The 14,560-nt window shown below is 36.8% G+C and overlaps 1 protein-coding gene across 2 annotated transcripts in view; it reads left to right on the top strand.

Moving 5' to 3' along the window:
* Window positions 1-14,560, top strand: part of GLRA3 (glycine receptor alpha 3) — a 138,721-nt gene that overhangs the window by 34,875 nt on the left and 89,286 nt on the right. The gene's annotated exons all lie outside the window — the stretch shown is intronic.

Raw genomic sequence — 14,560 nt, 5'->3', positions numbered from 1 at the left:
CGCAGAGGCTGCAGCAAGGTGTCCAGGAGACCCAGCTAGAAGCATTCATGAAGGTGGCTGCGCTGGACAGCAGATTTTCAGTGTAGATGAAACAGCCTTACGCTGGAAGAAGACGCCATCTAGGGCTTCCATAGCTACAGAGGAGAAGTCTGTGCTCGGCCTCAAAGCTTCAAAGGCCAGGCTGACTCTCCTGTTAGGGGCTAGTGCTGCTGGTGACTTGCAGTTGAAACCAATGCTCATTTATCGTCCAAGAAGTCCTAGGGCCCTTAAGAATGATGCTAAATCTACTCTGCCTGTGCTCTATGAATGGAACCACAAAGCCTGGATGATAGCACTTCTGTTTGCAACATGGTTTACTGAATATTTTAAGCCCACTATTGAGACCTACTGCTCAGAAAAAAAAAAAAAGTTTCCTTTTAAAATATTACTGCTCAAAAAAATAAAATAAAATAAAATAAAATAAATTATTACTGCTCATTGACAATGCACCTGTCACCCAAGAGCTCTGATGGAGACGTGTGAGATTCACATTGTTTTCATGCCTCCTAACACAACATCAAAGAGTCATTTCAATGTCCAAGTCTTAATGTTTAAAAAATACACTTTATAAGGCCGTAGCTGTCACAGGCAGTGATTTCTCTGATGGAGCTGGGCAAAGTCATTTGAAAACTTTCTGGAAAGGATTCATCATTCTAGATGCCACTAAGAACATTTGTGATTCAGGGGAAGAGGTCCAAATGTCAGCGTGAACAGGAGTTTGGAAGATGTTGACTCCAAACATCATGGATGACTTTGAGAGGGTCAAGGCTTCCGTGGAGGAAGTAACTGCCAATGTGGTGGAAGCAGCCAGAGAACTAGAATTAGAAGTGGAGACTGAAGATGGGACTGAACTGCTCCAATCTCATGATAAACTGTAGCAGATGAGGAGTTGCCTCTTGTGGGTGAGCAGAGAAAGTGGTTTCTTGAGAAGGAAACCACTCCTGGTGGAGATGCTGTGAAGGCTGTTGAAATGACAACAAAGGATTTAGAACATGCCCTAAACTTAGCTGGTAAAGCAGCAGCAGCAAGGTCTGAGAGGATGGGCTCCAGTTTTGAAAGAAGTTCTATTGTGACTAAAATGCTCTCAAGCAGCACTGCCTGCTCCGGAGGAACCAGTCACAAAAGGCAGAGTCAGTTCACATAGCAGACTTCAGTGTTGTCTTATTTTAAGAAATTGCCACAGACGCCCTACCTTCAGCAACCCCCACCCCGATCAGTCAGCAGCCTTCAGCATCCGAGGCAAGACCCTCCACCAGCAAAGAATGCAACTTGCTGAAGGCTCAGATGAGTGGTTAGCAAGAAAGTAATTTTTAATTAAGATATGTACTATTTTTTATTCATAATGCTATCGCAAACTTACTAGACTACAATATAGTGTAAACATAGCTTTTATATGCACTGGGAAACCAAAAGTTTTGTGTTTTATTGCAATATTCACTTTATCGTGGTGGTCTGGAACCAAAACCCACAGTGTATATGAGACTTGCCTGTGCTTGACATGATGACTCATTGTAGGAAATTACATCTCCATTGAGGAAACTCTAATATAGTAATATGTCTATATATATATTCTCACTAACTGGAATGGAAGCTTCTTTAGGGCTGGCAGAAAACCTTCCCATATTTTAAATCCCCCACAGAAAGACTCTTTATATTGTAAAGAATCTAACATTTGTTGAATTTAGGTACTGGGGAAGGGTCTGGATAACTAAACGTCACTGATAACATTCAAGAATTTATTTCATCTACCAAATCTTACTTAAATTTATTGACAAGAGTATAATGATCAATTTGAGAGTGCCCCTTTTTATTCTTCTGTTTAGTATAGTTGAGAAGCAACGTTTTTATAAGAGTTATATGTGGATTATCCAGAACCGCAATATGTCCTGTAATTTAATTTAGGGTAAAAGATTAGAGAGCTGTTCCCATGCCCCTAAAATAATTAAATATTATTTTATTCAATAAAGAAAATAACCTAAGTTATAAGAATACACACTTTTCCACATGATCCAGGTAAGCTGTTTTCATTATTAAAGGTGAAAAGAAAAGCAATATAGTCTACAATAATTTTTTTTTCCTAAATTTGTTCTTATGGGAGGAAAAAAAAAAAGAATTGCTTAGCAGTGGTGTAAGAATTAATTAGAGAATACTAACAAATAGCAAGTGGGAGAAAAAGATAGAAGTAATGTTTGTTGATAATTAAAGGTAGAAAATTATGAATTGCTTCAACTTCAAAATGAGCTTAACATTTAAACTGTGGATTACATTTCTTGATTTGTTTTTAGTCATTTTGGGCATAAATATTTTTACCTCTGCAGGAGAAAAACGCTGAAAGCAATCGTGAGAAATAGTTCAGCCTAAGGGGTATTATATACAAATGGAAATGAGAAATTTCAGCATTATGAGGATCTTTTACAAATTGAAGGAAAGCAGGTTCCCTGACATTAGGTTGAGAACAAACTTTGAATTGAGCTTGAAAAACATGCAAGTATCATGTGAGTAAACAAGACACAATCAGTAATTAGTGGATTTGCTATAGTGACTCTCTAGTCAGGGATTCAGAAGTATTGCTTTGTTTTTACTGAAAATTAAAGAGGAAAATGTATTCTATTTTTAAATGTCTATGAACATTTAAAAACATAGAAACAGACCCAACAGTTTCTTATTAAAAATACAGTTAAGTTACTAACCATGCGTTAGTGGTCCCAGTGCCCTACTTGTTCACTGGAAAGTTTACTTTTATTTTATTATTTCAATCATTTATCCAGCAAAGGAAACTTTAAACCATCTTAAATGTGATTAGTTGTTATTATTTCTGTGCAAGGCCAGAAAAGGACTCCGAGGGTTTGGTATTGCTTAAAACAAGCACTGTTTCTCTTTTATGAATAAAAACCACATACCTAGAAACTAGCTGATAACCAAGCCAGTTCAGAGTTAAGTAGATTTTTTTTTTTTTTTATTGAGATTAGGAGAATCAGTTCGAACTCCCCAGAGGCCTTAAAGGAAGAGGAAAAAAGGGGAGATTTTCTCCTTTCTATAATTTTCAAAATACCTATGCTCTAAATTCAGAAAAGTAAGTGCGTGCTGCACTTGATTACCAAAAATAATAAAAACAATACGTGGCTTTTCACCTTCGTCAAGAGTCAAAACTTTTTTTCGTTAGGGGACCCTCTCACAACTCCACTTCCAAATTAAGCAAATTCAACACTGCTTCACTTTATTGAGTAAAAGGAAATCATAATCTTTTGACCATTGCTCAATGGCCAATATTGAAATATAAATAAAATATAGTTAGATATTTTTGCGATATTTACATGCTAACAAGCTAAATCAAAGGCCTGTCAGGAGATGCTTAGACAAGGGGAGAGAAAGATCAGCCTTTCTGTTGTCAGGTACCAAGGGACCCATCACAGAAGCTCATCAGACAGAAGTATGGAGTGGAGACACTGTCCGCCTGATAATACTGAACTCAGTTTTTCTGTGCGGTAGTTCGCAAGACTAAAAATACAGCGTCCCCTTGCCTTATTGTTTCCATGTTTTTCCCCTTGTCAGTTTTTTTTTGTTGTTGTTATAATGAGCATACACCATTACATGAGTTTCAGGTGTACGACGCAGTGAATTGATTTTTTTCTTATATCATTTGAAACTAGAAGCCAGTTTAAAAAGCAATTGAATAGCAAATAAAAGCGCATCCACAGACAATAAAATCTGGCTTCACTGGACTATTTTTCCAGCTTTTTCTAGTTTTGACTTCTTTCCTCTGACCCTGTTGTTTACGCCCCGGTTGGTCTCTGATAACCTGAAGTCTAATTTGGATCCAGGCAGAAAGGACTCCCATCAGCGGTCACCTGATTATGCTTTCCTCTTCAACATTTATTGCAGGTTTTTAAAGCTTTTTTCATTGTCCCCAATGGCTACCCTCTTTATCTAGAAATAACATTGTTTGCCCTCACAATGTCTTTGTGGTTTCTGTCTTTTCATCCGTAATATTCCTCTATATTAATCCCTTTCTGCCACATCACAAATCCAGTTTTCAAACAGTCTGTTCTGCTGTGACACATTCTATCCCCAGACTAATATGCGTACCTAATACCCCTTTTCTGCCTGTAATGTTTTTGCCGGGAGAGCATTAGAATCTCCTCTATTCATTTTAATTATTCCTATCCATCCAGACACTATTGTCCTTGAATAAAATTCGCACTTGTTTTTTTGAAAAAAGTACATTTTCTATTTGCATTTTTACATAATACAAGGTCATTTTAACAAAAAGAGTCTCTTGAATAACAGGCCTTTCTAGAACTGTCGATGTCCACCTGCAACGTGCACAGATTTCAGTTCTGTCCCCTGTAGTTTTAGGTTTTGGTTGGTTGTTATTTTCTAATGTATTCTCTCTGTAGTAGTTATTTCTCTTTTTTCTTTTAAAACAATCGCAAACCAACAGAAGATTTGCAGGTATAGCACAAAACTGTTTTCTTTTTTTCCTGAACCACTTGAAAGTAAGTTGCTGACCTGCTGCCCCAGTACTTGAGTGTATCATACAAATAAGAACATTCTCTTAGATTCAATTCGGGTAATGCATCTTGATAGAAATGATGCCGTGTTCTATTTGCATCTTATCGGATTGTGGACCCATGTTAATTTTTACCATTACTGATGATGGTCACGTTGATTAATTGACCAAGTTGAGGCCTGCCAGAGTGCATCTATATCCATACACATACATGCATAAGCATACACACATACATGTATGTATATTTATATTTGTATTAATTTACATTGACCTCTTTTTACTTTTACATTCATATTTACTTCTCTACGTACTGAAAACCATGAGTTCACACTGATATCTCTACTACCATGGATTTATTCAAGTTTCTGAGTTTTCATATTTTAACTCCCTCATTTGACAGTAAGACACCTGGTTCCCAATTATATTGCAGCCTTAATATAATTACATATTTGATTAATGTATAAAATGAAGCTCCCTTGTCGGCTGCCACTCCTTCTGCACAGACGCCCTAGGTCCTGTTCAGACTGACTCCCCCATGCCAGGATGCCCCCGTGTGGACACTCTCCTCACTTCCCCCGTTCTAATACCCCGCACCAGGCTGCCCGACTCGCTCTGGCTTCAGCGTCCCCGCCGTGGAATCCTTCCCCACCCATGTGCTTCTCATCCTGCTCTAATTTCCCACACTCCCCGCAGCCACCCCCAGCACGGAAGGGGCTGCTGCGCTGTTGGACTGAAAGGCTTTCGGACTGCATTTTCAAAGAGGAAATGGAAGGGAAGGGGAAGAATAAACTGGATGTTTATGCCATTATTTTCAAAAATTTTTTTCAAGTATTTAACAAATAATTTAAAAATCTGGATTTAAAGTCATCAAATAATACATTTGCCAATTAAAAATAAAATGTTTCCTAATTACATGATTTTGTAAATATGTATACTTATCTAAAATAAACACAAGGGGGGAGAGTCTAGCTCCATGGTAGAGAATGTGCTTAGCATGCTCGAGGTCAGGGGTTCAATCCCCAGTCCCTCCATTAAATCAATTAAAAATAAATAAATAAATAAAGAAACCTAATTAACCCCCTTCCCCTGAAAATAAAAATAAATAAATAATTAAATTAAATAAACACAAATCACTAAACAGGACTGTTTTGAAATTTAATCTTTCAGTTGCATTCTATGTTTTTAAAAAGGGTGAGGCTTTCATGCAACATTACAATAAAAATTCTCCAGAATCATTTCCGCAAACACTTGAGTTATTTTTGTTTGTTTGTTTGTCCCTTTGTTTGCTTAGATCTGCCTGGTGAACAGTTTTTCCCCCCAATATGAATAGCAGTAATGTAACTGCCAAGGCTTTGCATTGTACTTTGCCATTCTGCCTTCATCCATCTCTGAATTTAAAAGCCGTAGTCTATTTCTTTAAGAGCCATCTAGAAGAAAAATGTGCCGCTGATCACATCTGCAAGTACTGTCATCTGCTTTTGAGGCCAGCGATGGCTAATGCAGTGGACAATTTTAAGGCACGATTCACCATATGGAGGTTATAACAGTTATCTGCTCTGTTGCTAAACATAGCAGTGCATTAGGTGGATGTAACAGCTTTTGCTCTGGCACAGAGGAGTACCAGACTGGCCAGCGACCGCTAAACAGGTGCCGTCTGTAAAGGCAACAGAAGATTTACAACCTTCTCTGAGCTTCATCCTCTACAGAATTTTTGAATATACCTATTACTAGCAGAGTAGAACCGTTCCAAGACTTCTGCCCCCCTCTGACATGGACCAGAAGTTTACTGGGGAGAATACAGTGCTTTAGAAACGTGATGGAACTGTAGTCATTTCGTTCTTTGTAATCTGTCTCCACTGTCGCTGTCCTTGGTCAGAGCCATTCTATCTCTCATCTGGACCATTGCAATAAGTTCCTGTTTTGTCTGTCTCTCAGCTGGTGTCATCCATTCAACCATTCACCGTGTTGTGCTGGTTTACTGCACTTTCATGATCAAGGACCTGTAACGGCTCCTTCGTGTTCTTGAAGTAAATTCCAAATACCTTGGTGTTCCATTGAAAAAATTCTATGATCTAGCCTCTTGATCATAGGTCTTGAATTCTATGATCAAGACTCTCTTTAAATACAATGGACTTTTTTTCTAAATTGCTTCATACCATAATATGATTTTTAAAATTTTTAAATAAAATAAATTCCATATCTGTATCTGTATTTCATATACATACATACAGCATGTAAGTATATATCTTATATGTGTATCTTTTAAGTGAGTGTCTGCTCTATTTTTGAAATCTGAAATTGAGGTTTGGTGCCTGAATCCATTCATGTTTCTTTCTGCTGAAGAGGAGAATACATAACACAAATAAGTAGTAAAAAGGAAATCAAATGGCACTGTTGTATATTCTAATCACCAGGCAAGGAGCACATCTGATAACTGATGGATTAGGCAATAAAGCTTACACCTGAGGCCGCTGTGATTTACTCTGCTACCACGTGACACTGAGATTTTTGAAACCAGGCTCATTTATTCCTTTTAGGAAGAGCTTCCTGCATCTGATGGGAGGCTTACTGGAGAGGCAAGGGCTGGAATCTGCTTCATACAGCCGGAGGCATCGTGTTCCCAACGATTAGTGAAAACAAAGATAATCAACTCTTCTTTGCCCATTGCCCTTCTGTGCAGACATGTCATTTCGGGGAGAAAAGAACTGTATCAGAGGAGTCCTCCCTGTAACACAGTACTTAATACCGCTCCATTCAGAACCTGTCTGCAGTCATTAGGGTGCGCCTTACAGCACCTGCTCCCAAGAGACGCTGAAATCATCAGAACAGACATCACTAACTTCAGGCCACCGAAGCCCACGCTGAATTTTCCTCTTCATTCTCTTTTTCACCAATATTATCTATAATTCTATGCATAATAATTACATTCAGAAGATAAGACCAAAAAATTAAGACCCTTTCCCTTGCTAAATTAAAATAAGAAAATCACCCCCTCCATGTCTTATTCATTCCAATTTCAGCCAAAGAGATCCCAGTGAGCTGGAACACGCAGCCCCGCAGTGGCAGCCTCGTGCTGGGCGTGTCCCCCAGCGGGCATGCACCCCCATCCGCACTTTATTGGAAGATGAATTAAGCCGACACTGAAACTTCTGTATTTTCCCTCTTGCAAAGGATGTGAGTCAATAAAGCACAACAGAATTGATCTCAAATGAAAGGATATTCCCCAGACTCATATTGCTGTTACCAGCAAAAGAAAATCGTCGAGGTGTAGAGTTCTTGAGAAAAAAGAGACTAGCCTGGGAAATACGAGAGATTGGTTTTAGTGTTTCAGGATTCCAGTCAGCTTGTGTGTGTATTTTAGAGTTTACCACCTTAGACTTAAATTAAGTAAAAAAAAATTATACATATATATTATCTTCTAACAGTTAATTGTGACTTCAGACTTCTCTTCTGATGGGAAAAAATAATCATGGAGTAAATTTTCTGTGTTTTCTCATCTCTTACACAGTGACATATAAGACATCTCTCATTCTACAAAATTTTTAAAAAAATGTTCATAATTAGAAATAACCAATAAAGTTCTGAAAAAAATTTTTTATTCATTTTTATTTTTTATTTTTTCTAACATCTTTTATTGATTTATAATTATCTTACAATGTTGTGTCAAATTCCAGTGTAGAGCACAATTTTTCAGTTATACATGAACATATATATATTCATTGTCACATTTTTTTCTCTGTGAGCTACCATAAGATCTTGTGTATATTTCCCTGTGCTATACAGTATAATCTTCTTTATCTATTCTACGATTCTGAAATCCCGTCTATCCCTTCCCACCCCCTGCTCCCTTGGCAACCACAAGTTTGTATTCTATGTCTATGAGTCTGTTTCTGTTTTGTATTTATGCTTTGTTTGTTTTTTGTTTTTGTTTTTAGATTCCACATATGAGCAATTTCATATGGTATTTTTCTTTCTCTTTCTGGCTTACTTCACTTAGAATGACATTCTCCAGGAGCATCCATGTTGCTGCAAAATGCGTTATGTTGTCGGTTTTTATGGCTGAGTAGTATTCTGTTGTATAAATATACCACCATTTCTTTATCCAGTCATCTGTCAATGGACATTTAGGCTGTTTCCATGTCTTGGCTATTGTAAATAGTGCTGCTATGAACATTGGGGTGCAGGTGTCATTTTGAAGTAGAATTCCTTCTGGATAGATGCCAAGGAGTGGGATTCCTGGGTCCTATGGTAAGTCTATTCCTAGTCTTTTGAGGAATCTCCATACTGTTTTCCACAGTGGCTGCACCAAACTGCATTCCCACCAGCAGTGTAGGAGGGTTCCCTTTTCTCCACAGTCTCTCCAGCACTTGTCATTTGTGGATTTTTGAATGATGGCCATTCTGAGTGGTTTGAGGTGATACCTCATTGTAGTTTTGATTGCATTTCTCTGATAATTAGTGATATTGAGCATTTGTCCATGTGCCTATTGTTCCTTTGTATTTCTTCCTTGGAGAATTGCTTGTTTAGGTCTTCTGCCCATTTTTGGATTGGGTTGTTTATTTTTTTCATATTAAGTCATATGAGCTGCTTATATATTCTGGAGATTAAGCCTTTGTTGGTTTCATTTGCAAAAATTTTCTCCCATTCCATAGGTTGTCGTTTTGTTTTACTTATGGTTTCCTTTGCTGTGCAGAAGCTTGTAAGTTTCATTAGGTCCCATTTGTTTATTCTTGCTTTTATTTCTATTGCTTGAGTAGACTGTTCTAGAAGAACATTTTTGAGATGTATGTCAGATAATGTTTTGCCTGTATTTTCTTCTAGGAGGTTTATTGTATCTTGTCTTATGTTTAAGTCTTTGATCCATTTTGAGTTTATTTTTGTGTATGGTGTAAGGGAGTGTTCTAGCTTCATTGCTTTACATGCTGCTGTCCAGTTTTCCCAACAGCATTTGCTGAAGAGACTGTCTTTATTCCATTGTATATTCTTGCCTCCTTTGTCGAAGATGAGTTGACCAAAAGTTTGTGGGTTCATATCTGGGCTCTCTATTCTGTTCCATTGGTCTATATGTCTGTTTTTGTACCAATACAATGTTGTCTTGATGACTGTAGCTCTATAGTATTGTCTGAAGTCTGAGAGAGTTATTCTTCCAACCTCTTTCTTTCTCTTCAGAAATGCTTTGGCAATTCTAGGTCTTTGATGGTTCCATATAAATTTTATTATGATTTGTTCTAGTTCTGTGAAATATGTCCTGGGTAATTTGATAGGGATTGCATTAAACCTGTAGATTGCCTTGGGCAGTGTGACCATTTTAACAATATTGATTCTTCCAATCCAAGAGCATGGGATATCTTCCCATTTTTTAAAGTCTTCTTTAATTTCCTTCATCAATGGTTTATGGTTTTCTGTGTGTAATTTTTTCACCTCCTTGGTTAGATTTATTCCTAGATATTTTATTGCTTTGGGTGCTATTTTAAAGGGGATTGTTTCTTTACTTTCTTTTTCTGTTGATTCATCATTAGTGTAAAGAAATGCCACTGATTTTTGAACGTTAATCTTGTAATCTGCTACCTTGCTGAATTCTTCGATCAGCTCTAGTAGTTTTTGTGTGGACCTCTTAGGGTTTTCTATATATAGTAACATGTCGTCGGCATATAGTGACATTTTTACCTCTTCTTTTCCAATTTGGATCCCTTTTATTTCTCTCTCTTGTCTGATTGCTGTGGCTAGGACTTCCAGGACTATGTTGAATAGGAGTGGTGATAGTGGGCATCCTTGTCTTGTCCCCAATTTTAGTGGGAAGCTTTTGAGTTTCTCACCGTTGAGTACTATGCTGGCTGTAGGTTTGTCATATATAGCTTTTAAGATGTTGAGATATGTTCCCTCTATACCCACTTTGGTGAGAGTTTTTATCATAAATGTGTGTTGAATTTTATCAAATGCTTTTTCTGCATCGATTGAGATGATCATGTGGTTTTTGCCCTTTCTCTTGTTGATGTGATGTATTACATTGTTTGATTAGCGTATGTTGAACCACCCTTGTGTCCCTGGAATGCACCCCACTTGGTCATGATGTATAATCTTTTTTATGTGTTGTTGGATTCTATTTGCTGAGATTTTGGTGAGGATTTTGGTGTCTATGTTCATCAGTGTTATTGGCCTATAATTCTCTTTTTTTGTACTGTTGTTGCCTGGTTTTGGTATCAGGGTGATGGTGGCTTCATAGAATGAGTTTGGGAGTATTCCCTCCTTTTCAATCTTCTGGAAGAGTTTGAGAAGGACTGGTATGAGTTCTTCTTTGTATGTTTGATAGAATTCCTCGGCGAAGCCGTTCGGTCCTGGACTTTTATTTGTAGGGAGGTTTTTTATTGCTATTTTGATTTCATTTCTAGTGATTGGTTTGTTCAAGAGGTCAGCTTCTTCTTGATTCAGTCTTGGTGGACAGTATGTTTCCAGAAACTTGTCCATCTCCTCTAGGTTATCCAGTTTGGTTCCATATAGTTTTTCATAATATTCTCATATGATATTCTGTATTTCTATTTTATTTGTTGTAATTTCTCCATTTTCCTTTCTTATGTTGCTAATTTGTGCTCTCTTTTTTCTTCTTTGTGAGTTTGGCCAAAGGTTTGTCGATTTTATTTACTTTTTCAAAAAGCCAGCTTTTGGCTTGATTGATTTTTTTCTATGGTTTTTAAAATCTCTATTTTATTTATTTCCTCCCTGATCTTTATAATTTCCTTCCTTCTGCTGCCTTTTGGGGTTTTTTGTTCTTCTTTTTCTAGTTCTTTTAGCTGGTGGGTTAAATTGTTTATTTGAGATTGTTCTTCTCTTTTGAGGAAGGCCTGTATCGCTATAAACTTCCCTCTTAGCACTGCCTTTGCTGTGTCCCACAAATTTTGTGTGGTTGTGCTTTCATTTTCATTTGTCTCAAGGTATTTTTTAATTTCAGCTTTCATTTCCTCATTGACCCGTTGGTTTTTTAATAGCATATTTTTAATCTCCATGCTTTCCTTTTTTTCTCCTTTGTTTCTCTGTTGTTGATTTCTAGTTTCATGGCATTGTGGTCAGTAAAGATGCTGGAGATAACTTCTACCTTCTTAAAATTGTTGAGGTTTCTTTTGTGCCCAGCTACATGATCAATCCTGGAAAATGTTCCATGTGCACTTGAAAAGAATGCATATCCTATTTTTGGGGGCTGTAATGCTCTAAAAATATCCACCAAATCAAAATTTTCTATTATATTACTTAATTTCTCTGTTGCCTGATTTATTTTCTTTCTGGAAGATCTGTCTAGTGATGTTAATGTGGTGTTAAAATCTCCAGCTATGATTGTATTCCATCAATATCCCCCTTTGTCTGTTAGTAATTGTTTTATGTACTTAGATGCTCCATATTGGGTGGATATATATTAATGAGTGTAATATCCTCATCTTGTATCACTCCTTTAATCATTATAAAATGTCCTTCTTTATCTTTCTTTAGGGGCTTTGTTTTAAAGTCTATTTTGTCTGAAATCAGTATTGCAACACCTGCTTTTTTGGTTTTTCCGTTTGCACGGAATATCCTTTTCCATCCTTTCACTCTCAATCTATGTGTGTCCTTCTCCCTAAAGTGGGTCTCTTGTATGCAGCATATTGAAGGTTCTTGCTTTATTATCCAGTCTGAAAAATGTTTTTAAAACAAGTTAAAAAAACTCTTTAATAGTCATAAATATAATTATAGCATTTCCAGGACTCAGGGCCTTTTTGAGGTTTTCTTACATGTCCATCCTTTATATTTTAAAAAAAGGTAGCTTCTGTATCTGTTTGAATGTTATTTTCCAGGCATTTTGATACTCAAGAGACTTCGGGCTCTTTTTAAATACATAATATCGATTATGTTTTATTTGCAGGTTGACCAAATTTATAATAGCTTTGCATTTTCTAAGTCCTGACTCCCCTCTCTCTATTTCACTATCTCTAAGAAAACCCCAGTTCATTTTTAGCCCTATGTTATAATGGCCACAGATGTTTACTAGTCTGGAATTCTTTAATGCACATCTGAGTCATGTAGTGAGCTTTTAAAAATATCAATGCCTTGGTTGCATGGCATACCAACTGAATTAGAAGGTATCAATCTTTTTAAAAGATTACCAGATGATTTCAATGTACATAGATTCCTAGGCCTATGGATTTATTTTATTTTAAAATAAGTTTTTGTTTTTTTTCCTCTACCTTATTCCAACAAGATGAATGCTATCAGAAAGTGAGTAGAAAGACAAAGATGAAAATTTTTCACCAGTAATGAAGTAAATGTAAATTAAAACCTCAAGTAATAATCTATTTTAACTAATGAAGTAGTTTTCTAAAATTAAAAAAAAATGGTACAAAGAAAACATCCTTTTTATTTTTACAAAGGAGCTACAATCAGAATGGCTTTGGATTTTTTAATAGTAATACTAGAGAATATAAGATAATAAAAATAATGTCTTTAAAATGGAGAAGAAAAAACAACTTCTGGCCTCAAATTTTGTAGCAAATTTAGATGTTAATTATGTGTGAGGGCGTAAGAAAGGACATTTGTGAACAAGCAAGTTCTGAAAGGCTTCACATCTTTATGCACCATTTTTCAAAAAAATTACTGAAGGACATATTCCTCTAAAATGAAGAAATATGCCAGGAAAGAAGAAAGTATGGGGACCATGAAAGGAGGTCCCACAGAAGAGAGAGGTGATGAGTCTTTCTCATAAGATAAGTCCGATGCTGCAGAACAAAAAAATCTAGACTGGAGTAAGCCTGAAGGAAGACAGAGTTAATGGAATATCAGATGAGTCTGATATTGAAACAGAATTTAGACATTGTGGGTGAGTTAATGGTACCTATGGAGGAAACTGTGTGAAATACATGAAATAACCATCGACTCCAGGAAAACGTTCCACAGGAAAGGAAGAGTAATCACAGTATATTACATGGTTAGTTGGAGATAGTATTTCCTTTGTCATAATAATGTAAACAGTGGATACAGATCTAACAACAGTGACAACTGTTGTGGGTAACGGGAGGACAGAAGAAAGGTTTTTGTTAGTAGGGTGGGAATAATGTGTGAAAGAAAGTAAAATCCTTACCTTCTGCTGTGGGCATCAGAACATAGGTCTAAAACTGAAGCATCTACTACTCGGAGAAATTGAGGTAAACACCCAGAGAATCTATTAAATGAGTTGAAGTGATTGTCTCTAGTTGGGGGGTAGGTGGGAGGAGAGAGCAAGGGGCTGCTGTCTTTTCTGTAGTGAACTTTGTAAAATTAAGTTACTCTTAATCATATTCAGGAGAAAAAAAACAAAAAATAAATTAGGCTCAGATAAATTTTGACAAACTTAGCTAGAGATCAACTCAGATTTATTTTAACCCCTACCACACAATATTTCAGTATTTTTTGTTTATATAGTGATTATCTTCTTCGATTTGGTGTACACAGGTTTTAGATATTTAGTAAACAAATTAATATAAAAAATCTTCTGTTTTATGAGAATACTAAATCAGACACTGATAGGGAACGTCTGGAATGGTGCAGTGAGGATCTCTGTAAGTTCATTCTTTCAGAAAAGCAACAAAAACACTGGCAAAATTATCAAAATTAACCTTTAGAACTCTGAAAGTTAGCCAAAAGCTTGCGACACTCTGAGAAGTGTTTAAGAAAAAATTATGAATTTCTCTAAGAATAGAAGATACTTAAGTCTGGCCCACTCCCCAGCTTCCTGGTAGCTTTGAAAACCAGCAGCCTCTCAACCCCAGAAGCTGTAAAAGTCCAGTAGGGGCAGACTGGATCTGCTCCTCAGAAAGTCTCCCCCAGCTATGTTTCTGTTCACCCTGCCTGGCCTACTTCCTAGAAGAGTCCCGCTCAGAGGGCTTGTCATTACTTGAGTTTAGGAAAATCCTATCGTCGGGGCATTTGTTGAAAACAATCACAGAAAATTGTTTAACACTGTGGCTGCCTAAGGCTGTGATACCAACCGGGCAAACAAGATCTTCAACACAC

This window comes from Camelus bactrianus, chromosome 31 (genome assembly GCF_048773025.1).
Source record: "Camelus bactrianus isolate YW-2024 breed Bactrian camel chromosome 31, ASM4877302v1, whole genome shotgun sequence".
NCBI lineage: Eukaryota > Metazoa > Chordata > Mammalia > Artiodactyla > Camelidae > Camelus > Camelus bactrianus.
This window is presented reverse-complemented; position numbering and strand designations above follow the sequence as displayed.